This window comes from Schistocerca gregaria, chromosome 1 (genome assembly GCF_023897955.1).
Source record: "Schistocerca gregaria isolate iqSchGreg1 chromosome 1, iqSchGreg1.2, whole genome shotgun sequence".
Lineage (NCBI taxonomy): Eukaryota > Metazoa > Arthropoda > Insecta > Orthoptera > Acrididae > Schistocerca > Schistocerca gregaria.
Genome location: NC_064920.1, coordinates 1,044,483,217 through 1,044,500,495, shown reverse-complemented (window position 1 = coordinate 1,044,500,495; position 17,279 = coordinate 1,044,483,217). Strand labels below are relative to the sequence as shown.

General features: G+C 43.4%; 1 protein-coding gene across 1 annotated transcript in view; it reads right to left on the bottom strand.

Moving 5' to 3' along the window:
- The window catches only part of LOC126280740 (mucin-5AC), a 400,966-nt gene that overhangs the window by 40,323 nt on the left and 343,364 nt on the right, over positions 1–17,279 (bottom strand). The gene's annotated exons all lie outside the window — the stretch shown is intronic.

The window sequence follows — 17,279 nt, the reverse complement described above, 5'->3', positions numbered from 1 at the left end:
GCAACAGGTCCCAGGTTCAAACTAGTCAATTCCCTAAAAAAACACGCTCAGAGCGTCGTTCCGCGAAAGTGGTAGGGAGACACTATATAGAACAATCAGACACCACCATGAATGTTTAGAGCCTGTACTTTGTTTCTATGTACTTGTTGGGGCTGTATTCCGCCTCTGGGGACACAACACCAGGGCTGGACGGAACAGCAGCCGGGTACTTGGAGATAGCACGGGCTGACTGAAGGAGGGCACCGACAGCGGTCTGCAGCGGGTCCAGGACGGGCCACATTCGCTTCCCACCTGGCATACTGGGATCCGGGCGAGACGTACCCTGTGGAAGGCGCAGCAGCGCTGTGACAGCGCCAGAGACGGCGGCGGGTGTTGCTATCTTGCAAGGAGCACTGGCGGCAAGTTGCAGCACGGTGTCCAGGAGGGCGTGGTTTCGAGTCCGGTCCTGTCCTGGGAGCAGCAGTGGCCGAGGGCCACGGTGACCAGTACAACCACTTTCGTCCCATGGTCGGACAGAGCAGGCCAGATGGGGCGGAGGGTGGCGAGGATCAGGGACTGTAACAGTCTCTGGAATTACGGGCAGTGGAATGGCGCCCGTCGTTACACCTCGGCGTGTGGCGACCGTGCGAACGCGGCTGACTTCCATCGTCGGGCAGCCTTGATGACTGCAGCAGCGGCGTCGGCAGTACAGGAGTTCTGAGACGTCTGGACTCGCGGAACGGCGTGCGGTCGGCGCGCCATTGCGCTTCTGTAAACTAACTGAATAAAGGAATACTTCCGAATACTGCTGTATCACTCTGCACTGCCCCTTGACGCTATCGACAGGGGATCTCCAGTTGATTCCGTATTTCTAGATTTCCGGAAAACTTTTGACACCGTTCCTTATAAGCGACTTCTAATGAAGCTGCGGAGCTATGGGGTATCGTCTCAGTTGTGCGACTGGATTCGTCATTTCCTGTCAGGAAGGTCGCAGTTCGTAGTAATAGACGGCAAATCATCGAGTAAAACTGAAATGATATCAGGTGTTCCCCAGGGAAGCGTCCTGGGACCTCTACTGTTCCTGATCTATATAAATGACCTGGGTGACAATCTGAGCAGTTCTCTTAGACTGTTCGCAGATGATGCTGTAATTTACCGTCTAGTAAGGTCATCCGAAGACCAGTATCAGTTGCAAAGCGATTTAGAAAAGATTGCTGTGTGGTGTGTCAGGTGGCAGTTGACGCTAAATAACGAAAAGTGTGAGATGATCCACATGAGTTCCAAAAGAAATCCGTTGGAATTCGATTACTCGATAAATAGTACAATTCTCAAGGCTGTCAATTCAACTAAGTACCTGGGTGTTAAAATTACGAACAACTTCAGTTGGAAGGATCACATAGATAATATTGTCGGAAAGGCGAGCCAAAGGTTGCGTTTCATTGGCAGGACACTTAGCAGATGCAACAAGTCCACTAAAGAGACAGCTTACACTACACTCGTTCGTCCTCTGTTAGAATATTGCTGCGCAGTGTGGGATCCTTACCAGGTGGGATTGACGGAGGACATCGAAAGGGTGTAAAAAAGGGCAGCTCGTTTTGTATTATCACGTTATAGGGGAGAGAGTGTGGCAGATATGATACACGAGTTGGGATGGAAGTCATTAAAGCATAGACGTTTTTCGTCGCGGCGAGACCTTTTTACGAAATTTCAGTCACCAACTTTCTCTTCCGAAAGCGAAAATATTTTGTTGAGCCCAACCTACATAGGTAGGAATGATCATCAAAATAAAATAAGAGAAATCAGAGCTCGAACAGAAAGGTTTAGGTGTTCGTTTTTCCCACTCGCTGTTCGGGAGTGGAATAGTAGAGAGATAGTATGATTGTGGTTCAATGAACCCTCTGCCAAGCACTTAAATGTGAATTGCAGGGTAGTCATGTAGATGTAGATGTATTGAACGTGCTCGGGCTCCTGAAGAAAAACGGCGCGGTGGGCTCTGGCTTCAGCTCTGCCAGCTGGAGTCCTGGGTTAGACCATCGACAGTCCACAAGTGTAGAATAGAGGGACAGTTCGGAGGTATGATTATAACGACAGTGCATCCTGTCATAAAGCAGCTTCTGTCGGGCAATGGTTTGTGGCCAATAAGATACTTGAAATAGACTTGCCTAGTCAGAGTTCCCAACTGAATCCAAAGGATCACCTTTGGGGTGAGCTAGAATATCGAGCGTCCACCAGCTTCCAACGTCATTGCCTTCTACATTTATGGCTCTTGGAGAAGGATGGGCTGCCATTCCTCCACAAACATTCGGACACTCTGCTGAAAGTGTTCGCAGCAGAGCTCAAGCAGTCATAAATGAGAAGGGTGGAATGTCTACCAATAGATGTTCGGGTACATCAGACAATGTATTCCTGGGCAGATGCCACGTTCCTGAACACTTACCTTTGAATCTAGATTTATTGAATACCATGCGTGATGAAAAGGAAAAATAAAACTTGATGTGTGTGCTGTATATTTTTGTTTCTTTTACTGACTTCTGTATCAACACTTATTTCTTACTGTCAGTCGATCATCAAATAATTGAAAGTGAATATATAAAAGTATTGGGGAACCTATCCTAATTATAAATAGAAAAAGTCGCAGTAATGCAGAAGAGTTTTCACCAGAGAATCTATTAAATCTACTCCATAAGTGGGGTTTGTTAATGTTTCCCCACGGAGAAACTCTTCAGGACTCGACGCCTAACGTATCATCCGCTACACAGTAGTGTAAGTCGGGTTGCATGCAATGGCGGCGCTGATCCGAGCGCGTCTACTGACTGCCGGTTCTCGCTTTCACCCTATCCGACCTCACCTACTAAGACAGAAAGCTGTGTTTTACAAGTTACCAGTCTCATCACGGATACAGTCTTATTTACAACATTCTGGCGACATTAATAAAGGTTCACTAACGAAAATAAATTTACCACATTTAGCGATAAGCTACGCTTTGCCAACCACTTTGTCTTTGCGTTGTAGCCTCTTCTTCCTAAAATTTGTATTACATGACTTCAATTATGGTTAAACACTAGTTTCAGTTAGAAATGAAACTGTAATAAAACTGTTGGAACAATTATTATAGCCCATATGAAGGCTTCGTTCACCGTTTCCCTCTTGATATGCTTCATATCGCCGTACAGGAGTTGTGGCGCTGTTCTGTGCCGAATGTTGAAAACGACATAGCAGATACGAAATGCCACCAGTCTTACAGGTCATAAAGTAACAAGACGGGACAAGCAATGGTTTTCTGGTCACACGTTGTCTTGGACACTGAAATATAGCAGCTCACAGAAAGACATGGCGTCTGACTAACGATAAACTGAAAACTTCCATTTCGCGCTTAAGAATTGCAGTAACTTTCTTGGACAACGAGCTTCGGGTGAGAGGGGAAGTGCGGCTGCAGTATAGACACGTTTTTAATTTGGGCAACATTATATCAATGTGAAACAAGCTGGTCTTCTTTTCGGTAAGAAGCCAAATCGTATCGCCACGAAGAAAAATATTAATTTTTTTAGAAAGCATAAATTCAGTTAATCTACAATGATCGCAACGCATTGCGAGATGGAATGCCGTCCTGTAGCGTTGCGGCCACATAAGAAAAATCCATACGCGGAGCAGAGATGAATGGGGAGTCATTCTGAGTCGCAAATGGGGAAATCCACTGTCATTAGCAGCTTTGATAAAGGGCAGACTTTTGGCCAAGCGCCTGGGAATGAGCAACTCGGAAGCGGCGAAACTGGTGAGCTGTTATCGTGCTGCTATCGTGAACCATCTTATCGAAAACGGTTGAGGGGCGACAGAACCATAAGTAGATGACGAGGTGTTTGACGTCCATGCGTCATCAAACGTTGTGGTCGGAGGATTTCCCGCTCTGTAAAGTGGGCTACGCGGCAATCAGTGGCAGTTCTGACGGCAGAATATAATGCTGGTGGAGGCACAAGTGTTTCCGAGCACACCGTTCAGGGCGTTGACCCAACAACGCCAACGTGAGAAAAGGCATGGGATAACGATATGCACATATACAGATGGCGGTAGTATCGCGTACACAAGGTACAAAAGGGAACTGCACCGGTGGAGCTATCATTTGTACTCAGGTCGTTCATGTGCAAAGCTTTCCAACGTGATTACAGGAGCACGAGGGGATTAATAGACGTTGAACACGGAATGGTAATTGGGTTGGGTCGGGTTGTTTGCGGAAGAGACCAAACAGCGAGGTCACTGGTCTCATTGAATTAGTGAAGCATGGGGAAGGAAGTCGGCCGTGCCCTTTCAAAGGTACCATCCCGGCATTTGCATAAAGCGATTTAGGGAAATCATGCAAAACCAAAATCAGGATGACCGGACGCGGCATTGAACAGTCGTTCTCCCGAATATGGTAATTGTAACTAGACACGTGGTACATTCCGTTTCGCAAATCGTTGGGTAATTCAATATTTCGAGATCTACAGTGTCAAGAGTATGCCGAGACTACCACATTTCGGGCATTGCCTCTCACCACGGACAACGCAGTGACCGACGTCCTTCGCTGAAAGTCCGACAGCAGCAGCTTTTGCGTAGAGAGGCCAGTGCTAACAGACAAGCAAAACTGCGTGTAATGAACGCACCCATCAGTGTAGAAAGTACGACGAACGTATCCGTTAGGACAGTGAGGCGAAATTTGACGTTAATGAGCTATGACAGCTGACAATCGACGCGAGTGCCTTTAATAATGCATGACATCGCCTGCAGCGCCTCCCCTGGGCTCGTGATCATATCGGTTGGATCTTAGACGATTGGAAAACCGTGGCCTGGTCAGATGAGTTCCGATTTCAGCTGTTAAAAGCTGATGGTAGGTTTCCAGTGTGGCGCAGACCCCACGAAACCATGGACCCAGTTGTCAACAACATACTGTGCAAGGTGTTAGTGGCTCAGTAAATGGTGTGGGCTGTGTTTACATGGAATGGAGTGGGTCCTGGGTATGTTCGGTAACTTGGGGACCATTTGGAGCCATTCATGAACTTCGTGTTACCAATTAACGACGGAATTTTTATGGATGACAATACGACGCGTCACCGGGTCACGGCTGTTCGCGATTGGTTTGAAGAACACTCTGGACGACTCGAGCTAATGACTTGACCATATAGATTATCCAACATAAATCCTATCGAACATTTATGGGACATAATCAAGAGGTCAGTTCGTACACAAAATTCTGCACCAGCAAGACTTTCACAGTTATGGACGGCGATAGAGCCAGCACTGCTCAATATGCAGGGGATTCCAACGGCCTGTTAAGTCAATGCCACGTAGGTTTGCTGCACTATGGCGAGCGAAAGAAGGCCCGACACAATATTAGAAGTTATCCCACGGCATTTGTCACGTCTCACACATATCGACGCCTGGGAAAGGATTTGTACTGGACAATTCGTTGTATTTTATTTCCTCATGTAATTACTGAGATCAGCGGCCTCATTCCCTTTCACATCCCAATTCCTGTAGTCAGTTGCATGAAAACGGTGACATGGTATCTTGGGTCGAGTTTGAGGCGATCCCTCCTTATGTTCTTCCTCGTCAATGACAAGGGAAATTCGTTGGCCTTCAAGCTTGATCGGTGGGAGGGAGTTACAAAGGCGGGAATGCAGTTTCTCTCCATCCCCTCTCCCCCTTTTTAAAACCACGTCTTTCAGTTAGTGCAGATAAGATCGCTTGAGGAAACTTCTAGGATGTACAAGACGTTCCTCTGCCCTCAATAAATTGAATCCGCCACTCGCCCACGCTTTTCCAGTCCCTCTGATTGGCTTAGCGACTCGCGTTTTGTAGTGGGCGCTGGGGTTGGGTGAGGCTGAATCCAGCATAAGGGTTTTTCTTTGGACTCGGCGTCCGACGGTGGTTGTTAAGCTTTTAGCGAGAGGACACACTAGTTCCAGGTATTGGCGAGTACAGACCTTTCTGCTAGAACATAGATCTAAATGTTAAATCTGGCTGAATTTATAAGTTGTGTCACGTTCAAACCTGATGGCATCAACACCACCAGGCGTATGGAGTGATGCACTGTACTCGTTTTTACTACTGCTAGTGTAGTTTAGGGTAAAACAGGGTGAATGGCCATACGGGAGAGATGACCAACGGCTGTGGTTCTCCAACTTCGCGCTTTACAGCGCTGCCGGTCACTTGATAGTAGTCTTTGTTGCTGGTGACCAGCTGATGCTTCTCTTGGCTCTTGTTTTCAATAAAAAGTAAGTATTTTTCACGCTTTTAGTTTTCAATACTCCTTAATATTATGTATCATGTGAATACTCTTCCAATTTTCCGTAAACTAGGCTGTTAGTAGTTACAGAAACTTACATTTCAGGGTTGCATATGTCTATTTGCATACCGTCATGGCCGCGCGGGATTAGCCGAGCGGTTAGGAGCGCTGCAGTCATGGACTGTGCGGCTGATCCCGGCGGAGGTTCGAGTCCTCCCTCGGGCATGGGTGTGTGTGTTTGTCTTTAGGATAATTTAGGTTAAGTAGTGTGTAAGCTTAGGGACTGATGACTTAGCAGTTAACTCCCATAAGATTTCACGCACATTTAAACATTTGAACACACCGTCATGCTGGTTTCTTTTCGCGTTCTCGTCCACCATGTTTGATGATACGCTATGGCCATCACTCTCTGCCGATGACCATACCATCTTTGCGAGAGTTAGCCATCCCGTAAAACTTTTTTTGTTTTAGTTTCGACGGGAATTCATCATGTTTAAAGATGCCAGCTAAGTACGTTCCGAAGACTGGTTCTACTAGAGGCAGATGATGAGGAGAAGATCTTCAAATTGCTGTCAATAAAGTAAATAATGGTGGTTATTCAGTAAGAAAAGCTTCAGCAGAGCGTGTGATGATACAGGGCTTTTTACAATATCAGTGAGCTTAGCAACAACATATGGCAAAGTATCCACCTGTACTTATTCATATTAAGTATAGTATAGCACAGACAGTGTTGTATAAATTACGTTAATTTCTGTTTTGAAATCTACAAATGCGTGTCTTTGTTGAATCTTATGTTTCATGAGCGGCATAGCATCTAAGCGACAGCGGAAGGAATCTTTCACCTGGGCCGGAATGTTGAAGTCGCCTGACGCAGACGTCTGAGAGCCGACGGCCATGCGCTGGAAGAAGATGCCGGAAGCTTCCCTTAGAAGATGTGACCTAAGATTTTAACAATGTTTCTTCATTTACCACGTTTCATAAAAGAAATTGTAATGTTGCAACTTCAGTCCTATGTCATGGTTCGATGTTAGCTGTTCTGAAAGAACCACTCTTGATGGCAGACATACTTTGAAATACTTACATAGCAGTCATCTGTGTACGGTGTTACGAAATAAAACGCTTCATGTCTTCTAATCTGTTTGCCTTCTAATCGTTTAAGATACTGATGACTCCAGTTTATTTATACTGAAATTGTTGTAAGGCAACGCGGTGATTTTTACTGAATGAAAATTTATACATCTTAAGATGCTAAAAGTAAGTGGTGTTTAATCTCTGACTTATCGAGTTTACGATAAGTGATATTAACTCTGAATCTAGAAATGATTTTCAAACGGTGATGCTCTGATAGAGTTTATCACTGAAACGTTATCAGTTTTGTTATTCAAGAGGCGCCTAAATTGAACTCACGTTACATAATTAATCATTTCCTGCATCTGATAATTTTACACGCTTGCCAGAGCTATTTGTGCTTACGGATCTTGCTGTTAACAGTCATCCTTGGTTCGCATAATAACGGATAAACGAACAGAAGAAGATGTTTGGCTTCAACTCACGTAATTACGCCAAAAGATAACTTTTCTGAAGCACTTATACTATCCGGTGCTCACAGTTTGACCGCTAACCTGTCTAAATGATAACTTTACTAATCTTCGGATATATGCATGCGTCGTCAGAAGTGATCTCTGTCAAGAAGATAGTGGAACTTAACTTGGCTTACGAGCTATGTAGGATGCGCTTGGCCAGAAGAGTCTTTAAGCTTTCTGATCCCTAATAAACCAAGAGAGAGATTGCGACGTGACCACCCTGAGATAGTAACATTTCAAGCGGAAAATAAAAACCGGCCGTGATTTAAAAACTGCATTCGGTCTACGTTCCTGTTTCAATTGTAGCCAATGAGAAACGACTTCTCTACTGTATAAAAAATAGAGCAAGCCCTCGTGTTTCCTTTCACATGGGAGAGTCTACTGTCTTCACTAATACATAAATTTGGTGTTGAAAACGAAAAAGCAGGTAACTACTGGTTACAGCTTTTCTTGTCTAGATACATGATCTATCTGTACGGAAATCTGAAATACTACTCTCTATACATCTTACCTGTCAAAAGTACTTCCATAAATACAAGTTAATATTATTGGATGCTGTTTTAAAACGATTCCTACTTTATTTGTTTACTATTTTGTCAGATAGTCGTCTATCCCTTGCGTGTGTGGCCACCCAACCCTGGTACACGGGCGAAATGGCCAATTGTTGCGGAACTCAAAAAAAAAAAAAAAAAAAAAAAAAAAAAAATCATAGTTAGTTTAAAATTCGGCCTTTCTGAACGAAGTCTTTTGAATATGTGGGATAATATCTGTACATTTTTCACTGTTTTCTGTGTATTATGGTTTGATATTGGCATTTTTTAAAATTTTGGCTATCAGTCACTGTTTTACCCTAATCATTTCGTGTAAGTCTTCGATCGAGCATGTGGGTCTTCTGTTTATCACAAACCACTTATGTGCTCATGTCTTGATTCGGTGGCGAGTCTTGTACTGGCCCTTTCTCAAACATAGTTAGAATTGCGAAGCTCTAACTCGGAAGTATTTTTGGAAATAGTCCAGAATAAGACTGTACTTGTGCTAATACGGAATTGATTGTCTCGTGGTCGCATGTCGCTAACATTACGACGATAGTTCGCGCAGTCGAAGTGAGGCACTGTTTGCCAGTTTGAAGACTGTCAACTTCCACTGCATCGAACAATCTGTTCTCGGATTTACTGAAGTCTGTTGGAGATCGCGATCGTTTGTCTTCCTAGTTCCTGTATGTGCCGATTCCTTTGGCTGTGTGCCTTTCCACTTTCCTCTCGCAAATCAGATCAGTTGTACTGTATATGATGAGGCCATCCCGCGTTGAATTTTCGCAGTCAAAACTTATCAGCCTGTTAATATGTACCTGATATTTAATATGAGTGACGAGTAGTGTGGATGTTCTGTAATAAATTATAAGGTAACTGAATATAAATTAACGATGGTGTTAGTTCATTTCATATTCCTCAGCATCATAGAGTATATGAAACAAAATTCACAGTAAGTTGATTCCGCCACTGCTTAATCATGCTGGCTCTTATCGTTCCTGTTGCACAGGTTTATTTCTTTTGTCAATCAGATTTAAGAGAGACGACTAGGGCCAAATATCTCATTTTAACCAGTCAGTACTCAGTCGACTCTTGCACGCGTAGTAAAGTTCAGCCATACATGAGGCGAGCCACGGCAGATGAAATCTAACTTTGAGTGCTAACTCCATCTAAATTTCCCTCCACTGAATTGTGTAGGTAAAAAAAAGTAGACTAAACTAATAGTATTCTTCGTTCATATTTTATACACTGAAGCGCCCCTGGTGTAGACATGCGCATTCAAATAACAGGCAGAATACGGTGCTGCGGTCGGCAACGCCTATGTAAGACAACCAAGTGTCCGGCGCAGTTGTTAGATCGATTACTGCTGCTACAGTGCTAGGTTATCAGGATTTAAGTGAGTTTGAACGTGGTGTTACAGTCGGCGCAAGAGCGATGGCACACAGCATCTTCGGGGTAGCGATGAAGTGGGGATTTATCGATGAAGTGGGGATCTTCCCCTTCGACCATTTCACAAATGTACCGTGAATAACAGATATCCGGTGAAACATCAAATCTCAGACATCGCTGGGGCTGGAAAAAAATCCTGCAAGAACGAGACCAACGACGAGTGAAGAGAATCATTCATCATGAGAGGAGTGCAACCCTTCCGCAAATTTCTGCAGATTTCAATGCTGGGAAATCAACAAATTTTAGGGTGCGAACCGTTCAACGAAACATCATTGATACGGGCTTTCGGAGCCGAAGGCCCAATAGTGTAGCCTTGATTGACTGCACTACACGAAGCTTTACGCCTAGGCTGGGTCCGTCAACAACGGTATTGGACTGTTGATGACGGGAAACATGTTCCCTGGACGGACGAGTGTCGTTTCAAATTATAATGAGTGGATTGATATATACGGGTATGGAGACAACCTCATGAACCCATAGACCTTGCGTGTCAGCTGGGGACTATTTAAGCTGGTGGAGGCTCTGTAAAGGTGTGGGGCGTGTGCGGTTGAAGTGATATGGGACCCCTGATACGTCTAGATACGACTCTGACACGTGATACGTCCGTAAGCATCCTGTCTGATCGTCTGCGTTCATTCATGTCCATTATGCATTCCGACGGACTTGGGCAATTCCAGGAGGGCAATGCGACATCCCACTCGTCCAGAACTTCGACACAGTGGCTCCTGGAACACTCCTCTGAGTTTAAACACCTCCGCTGGCCACCAAACTCCCCAGGCATGAACATTATTGAGCATATCTGGGATGCCTTGCAATGTGCTGTTCAGAAAACATCTCCACCCCCTTGTACTCTCACGGATTTATGGACAGCCCTTCAGGATTCATGGTGTCACTTCCCTCCAGCACTACTTCAGACACTAGTCGAGTCCATGCGACGTCGTGTTGCGGCACTTCTGCGTGCTCGTGGGGCCCTAGGCCCTACACTATATTAGGCAGTAGTACCAGCTTTTTTGGCCCTTTAGTGTATTATTATTATTATCATCATTAAGTACTGCTCATGCACCATTCACTTTGCAGTGGAGAGTCTTGTGCCTAAGAACACTTCGGTGACATTCGCTTCTAGCCATCACAGTGACAGAAGTTTGATATATTTTCTTATTCCGTTTTCAAATAAAAGCTTTTATATTTTGTGTGATTCACTCTTTGCCTGGAGTTACAAAAATTACTCACATTTTCCAAATGTGACAAACTGTTCGGAAGTACAAATATTCTATTCAAATTTGAAAGTGTTGCAGCCGATAAAATCTTGATGGTACTGCATTTAATAGCCTATGTGTTACTTTGTTACTCAGTTACACACTGATAACTAGAAACTGAAATCAAAGCAAGCAGAAGTATTAGCAACAGAACACCTACAAGATAAAAACATCTGAAGCAGAAGCTATTAGCCACTAACACAAACCTACGTTTTCAAGATAGGAAAAATTGTTAACACGGTAAAGAAACTCAATTCATTTGGTAAAACGACGTGTTCCATGACAGAAGATTTTCCCTTCCAAGGTACAAGACGGTGTACGAATGACGACGTCAGGTTTAACTATCCACATGTTATGTAACTAGTTTTTAAAAATATATGGAATTCTATTCACTATAAAACTCTGTAACTGAAGAATTAAAAGTATCCTCCAAATGGCTTCGATATCTTATACAACACTTAAACATGTAGAACTCGTAATATTTACAAACGCTGCGCAAAATATGACCTCGTGCGTCTCAACAAAAGAACGTTAAAAAATGCTACAAGCTGCTTATAGCCTTGTACAGTGAGCGTTCCTTCATGTAATCCTATAACTGGTCACTAGATTGAGACATCAACAAGAAAAAATCTAGCGTTCCCAGCTACATTATCCTTCGTGTGCAGCACTCTCCTCTAATGTTAATTCACTAAGGATGGCTGAAGGCCCCAATATTACCAAATGAAATAAATCCATAAAATATAGTAGTAGAGCTCTGGATAGGGTTTATCACTACAGGAGTAAGCTACTGAATGGCAGTGTCCTCCTTTATGATAGTACAGCTTCGAAACTTTTTTTTGAAAATCCACAAGCTCAATGCCGCGAGTATTCCTGCTTGAACGTGGAGCAAGTGATGGCAAAAGTCACGGAGAAGCGACAGCGTCGTAGACTTTGTCTTTCTCGCCAACTACTTGCAATACGCCTGGCTTCGTACTTTGCGTCAGATCCCATTTAATGCTCGCCCCAAGTCCCACTCGATGGTCATCTTCGATCTCTACACTTAATTCTACTTGACTGAATGTTGTCTGACTGTTTTACGACGGAATATCATGAGGGTATATTATTACATTACTATAGCCGCATGTTTAAAGAAGCTATAAAGATCTACAAGCACGAAAATAATTTTAATAAAAATGAAGAAGGATTAAAACTAGACGAGATATGGCGGTCGACTCTGTACCAACGAAGTGACTATCGATTACCTATAATCGGGAGAGATGGCACTAGCCAGAGATAGTTTTAAAGTCGAAAGCACGTGATGAGTGGTGGCGCCATCTAAGCGCTCTATATAAGCGGGACCTCCAGCGTCTAGCAGCCAATCCCCGACTCACCTCAGAAGATGTTGCCCGCAGTAGGCAACGAAACGTCAGGAAGGAGAAGCAATTTTATATAAGGACCACGGCAATTCAGCCCGGAAATTATAATTAATGAACGTTTATTATATTTCAAAAGCTGTAAGATTTTTCACATATATAATTTGGAGCTACTACTTTTCAGCACACCCTTCTACTATCGGTGTACTTGCTCTCAATAATGGTAGATGCACTGTCTTCGAGATGTGCAGCAACTCTTAATAAGTTATAACCGGTTATTTATTTCAGTAGCGTCTGCAAGAAGGTAATGCAGTTGATAATTTTCGGGATGAGCTTGGAAATTTCATATAAAAGGTGTAGGACGTTGGTCAGCTGTAAACTCGGAAAGCTGTTCTCGATTTGCATGGCCATCACGTCCGTAAATGCCATATAATTATTTAAGGTATCCAAAATCCATCTTCGCAGCTCCTAAAAAGGTGTATTTATTCAATAATACGTGTTTCGCTTTATTCGTGTAAAACCTCGTCATCTGTCTGGAATCAAACACGTTGTGAGATAATTTAACGTGGTATGAGAGTATTAAACGTAAGCAAAAATGGTATCAGATACTTGTCAATGGCCGTGCCTAGGTGGATACACCAGTTCCCGTTAGTTCACCGAAATTAAGCACCATCGGGAGTGATCGGCGCTTGGATGGATGATCGACCGGACCGTCATATACTCTTGACCTGCTGAGGTGTTCTCAGTCTCGTGATGTCAATTGAGGAGCACTTGACCGAGTTGTAGCGGCTTTAGGTCACGAAAACGCACAATGGCCGGGAGAGCGGTGTGCTGATCCCACGCCCCTTCATATTCACATCCGATGACGCCAGTAAGCTGAGGATGGACACGGCAATCGATGGGTTCGGAGAAGTTTTTTTATAATTACAAGGTTTGATTCTAGACCACTGACGATGTAGCAGATGGGTAAAATGAAGCTCATATGGTAGAATAAATATGAGATACGTTAAGTAATCATGTGTCTACAATTATAACGTGATATCTCCTAAGAAGACGTATATTCGCTGGCGTTCCAGAAGCTATTCACAATTTCGTCTGCACGTATGTCGTAAACAAGTACTGCTGACCAAGAAGAGGGCCCACTGATGTAACGTGGCAAGTGACGTCTGGAGTGACATAAACGTGACTCGAATTCAGTAGAAGTGATTCGGCGAGTAACAATGACGGCGTTTTGATTTACTCAATTATTGTTCTGTGTAAATGAAGCAAAGCTACTTCTATCTCGGTAGTTAGTTCCTCAGTAAAACTTTTACTTTTCGTGTAAAAAATTAAAAACTAGTATGTTGGGGTCTGCAAATTTTCTCCCTTCATGCAGTCTTTCTCATTCGTTTTTTAGCACACTGTTCAATGAAAAAAAAAATTGTTGCTTCACACCGCACATTGATAAGTAAAGGTTCTCTTTTCGTTATTGCTTGTAGTTATACCTCAAAACAGTGTCGCATATAATTCGAAAAGTTTGTAGTTTGTTATTTATTTATCGTATGGCATACATCGCAATCCTTATACAATTTATGCATAGGTTAATTACAGACTGACAATACATTTCATATAATCAATTGCCTCCTCTGCTGCAGCGAGAAAATCGTTGAAGGTTTTCTTGTGGACTCGAACGGGGCATTCTTCCACTATGTATCGGACTGTTTGTTTTTCAGCGCCGTAGTCGCAATTTGGTGTTGGAATCGTTCTCTATTTGTAGAGGGCGTCAGCACATCTTACGTAGCCAATACATATACGGTTTAAAGTTGTTCACACTTCGCGTGACTGGTTGAAACCAGGCGGTTTCTCGGCTGTCATGAAACATTGGCATTTTAGTGGGCAGTGTTCTTGCCATGTTGTTTCCACAGATTGCCGACATCAAAGATGGAGTTCGTCATCTCCTTAGCAGAGAGTAATGATGGTCTTCTCGACTTAAGTCTTTTGCGCTCCAAGTCAGCTGTGTCGCTATGTATGGGCAGCTGTGTGTTATTAGTTATCTTGTTGAACACACTGAGAAGAGCGTTTTTTCGCCGCATTTCTGGGGGTGGTATGTGGCTCATGGTTGGCAGCCATGCGGTGGGTGTAGATTTTTATTGTGCCACTGATAATGCACATGGTGTCATTTAGTACCACATCAGTCCTGCTTGTATGCGGGCTGTTAATCCGCACAGGAGCGCAGTATTCTGCCACCGAGTACACGAGCCCAACTGCTGACGTGCGGATTGTGTTTGCTGTGGAACCCTAAGTGGCGCCGCACAGTTTATAGATGACACTGTTTCTTGTCCTCATTTTATCTGCAGTCTTTGTCAGGTGCTCCTTGTAAGAGAGCGTCCATTCCAATGTGACTCCTAGGTATTTGGGGTAGTTGTTATGGCTAAGGTGTTTCCGTTCAAAGATGACATTAAGCTCTCTTCTTGATGAGTGGTTGCAAAGGTGGAAACATGATACTTCAGTATTAGTTTGTAGTAAAAATTATAGTTGCTGGCCAGTTTACGTTTGGTGTATTTTAATCATATTGTGTACTTTGGCAGTGCGTAATGGCCGCGCGGTTTGAGGCACCATGCACGGACTGCGCGGCCCCTCCCGCCGCAGGTTCCAGTCCTCCCTCGAGCGTGTGTGTGGGCGTGTGTGTGTGGGCGTGTGTGTGTGGGCGTGTGTGTTGTTCTTAGTATAAGTTAGTTTAAGTCAGGGCCGGCCAAATGACTTCCGGGTCATAGTGTGCACGCCGCAGACGTCAGCGTTCAAGTAGTGCATGTTTCTAGCCACAGATATCGCTTTATCCACTTACTGGGATACTCAGTACCAGCGCATTCTAGTGCTCTTTGCACAGCTTGCAAGACAACCATGGGAAGGTATTTCGCGTATTAAACATTTAAAATACTGTCACAGTCTACTCATTGACATGTCTACTTTGATGTTAACAGTTTAACTCAGTAAGACAAGTAATACAGTTAACAACCGTGGGTTTTTATTAAGGCAGCTTGACTGACAGCACGTAAATAAGCGTAATGTTTTTGATCTAGTATTTAAGAAAGAGAGCACTTAGCGACTTCCAAAGAACCTTATTCATGATTTCCAATAACATTAAACTAATGCAAGGTTTCCTATAACTAATTCTCGGTGCCCTCAGCTACACCCACATAATTTCTGTCTCATTGACCTCTGAACAGAATGACAACCGCAGGCCTCTCAATGATCACCTGTTATTTCAATACCATTATTGCTATATCTTTCATCAGTTAAGTCTGAAATCTGCATAATAACCGACAATTAGATGAATGTTATGTTTTATCGACTTCAGCTGAGCGTAGCCCTTCACACATTAAAAAAAACCCTAAATGTAACTATACATTGGAATAATCGGTTTAATGACCAATTTTCTGATAATAATGTGACATGGAGCAGAATGAGGCAATAATGCACAGTTAGTAAATAATAATTTTTAATTATGAAAGGAATGAATCCAAACACTTTTATCACTGGTCATGAGAAATGATAATCGAGTTGATGTGTCTCATCCATTTAAGGACAGTTAATTTTGCTTGCCGTTCTTCGCTGTTGAGTACACTACACTCGTCTTTGTGACGTGTATTGTAGTGTCTTTAAATTGAAAACTTACGCTGGTCGCCTATTATTCGGCGGCACAGCAAACATGGTGAGTTTTCACCAACGGCAACAAAAAAGAATTGCAGTTCCCAGTCATTTTTAAACGACTGACAACATAGATCTCCCGTCCTTTGCTTTTTCACAGTACCTGCCATTTCTCAGTAATTCTCTGTTAAGGTTACGGTTACTAGGGGTAAACGAGGCTGGGTATGTTGCGCTCTTGCTTGTACCACATAAACAGGGAAGTGGAGCCGCCGCCGTTCAGATGTCGCTGTCGAACACGTGCGCACATGTGCACAACTTCCGCACGTCTGCACACTGTGCACCGTTTGGCCGGCCCTGGTTTAAGTAGTATGTAAGTCTAGGGACCGATGACCTAAGCAGTTTGGTTCCTTCGGAATTCACACACATTTCAACGTTTTTGCTGAATATGAGATATTGCTAACATTTGGAAACTGTTTTTTAACGCCGGAAGGAGAGCCTCTTCTGTTTCGAGTTTCGAGTAAATAGGTGGTCTAATTTTGCGGTTGGCCGGGATGGGCTACAACGCGCACACTCTGTGCTATGGCTGTGTACTATGAACAGTTGTGGCTTCTGGTTCACTTCGTATTTGGTTTATGAAGTCAGTTGCCATCACGCTCTACGTTAATATCACATTAAGACTTATTTTCATTTAAAACTAGAGATAGACGACCTTAAATCCAGGAACAGATTTGGTCATATATTGCAAACATCATTTTTTCTTGTCTGTACGAATTGCTTCGTTCACGAAGCGTTTACTGACTGTTTCTGTAGGCATATTTTCGAACAAACGGCGTGTGTTTCAGCAAGCAATGAATGTGAAACTATATTTTGCTATTGATTTAAGTAAAGCATGCTGTGTGCAGCATAATTATTAAAACAAGAGAAAAGGTCACCATCTTGAAGACAAGTTTACAGTGAAAGCACTTGAGTCCCACACAAACAAGGATGAAAGAAAAAGAACTGTGCAAACAATAAAATGTAGATATGCAATTTCTAATTGTTTTGCAAGCGAGACTGGGAAAGTGCCTCTACCGGACAGTAAAGTCTAACGTGCAGAATATGCATGTACAATTTCATTAATTTAATTGTTCTATCGAATCAGTATCATTATTGCCACTTGCTGACGAAACGAGCGTAGTGAACAGCACCCTTTCTCTCTCGACGCCAACGGAAGTCATTCGCCGAGTAGCATGGAATCAAGCCTT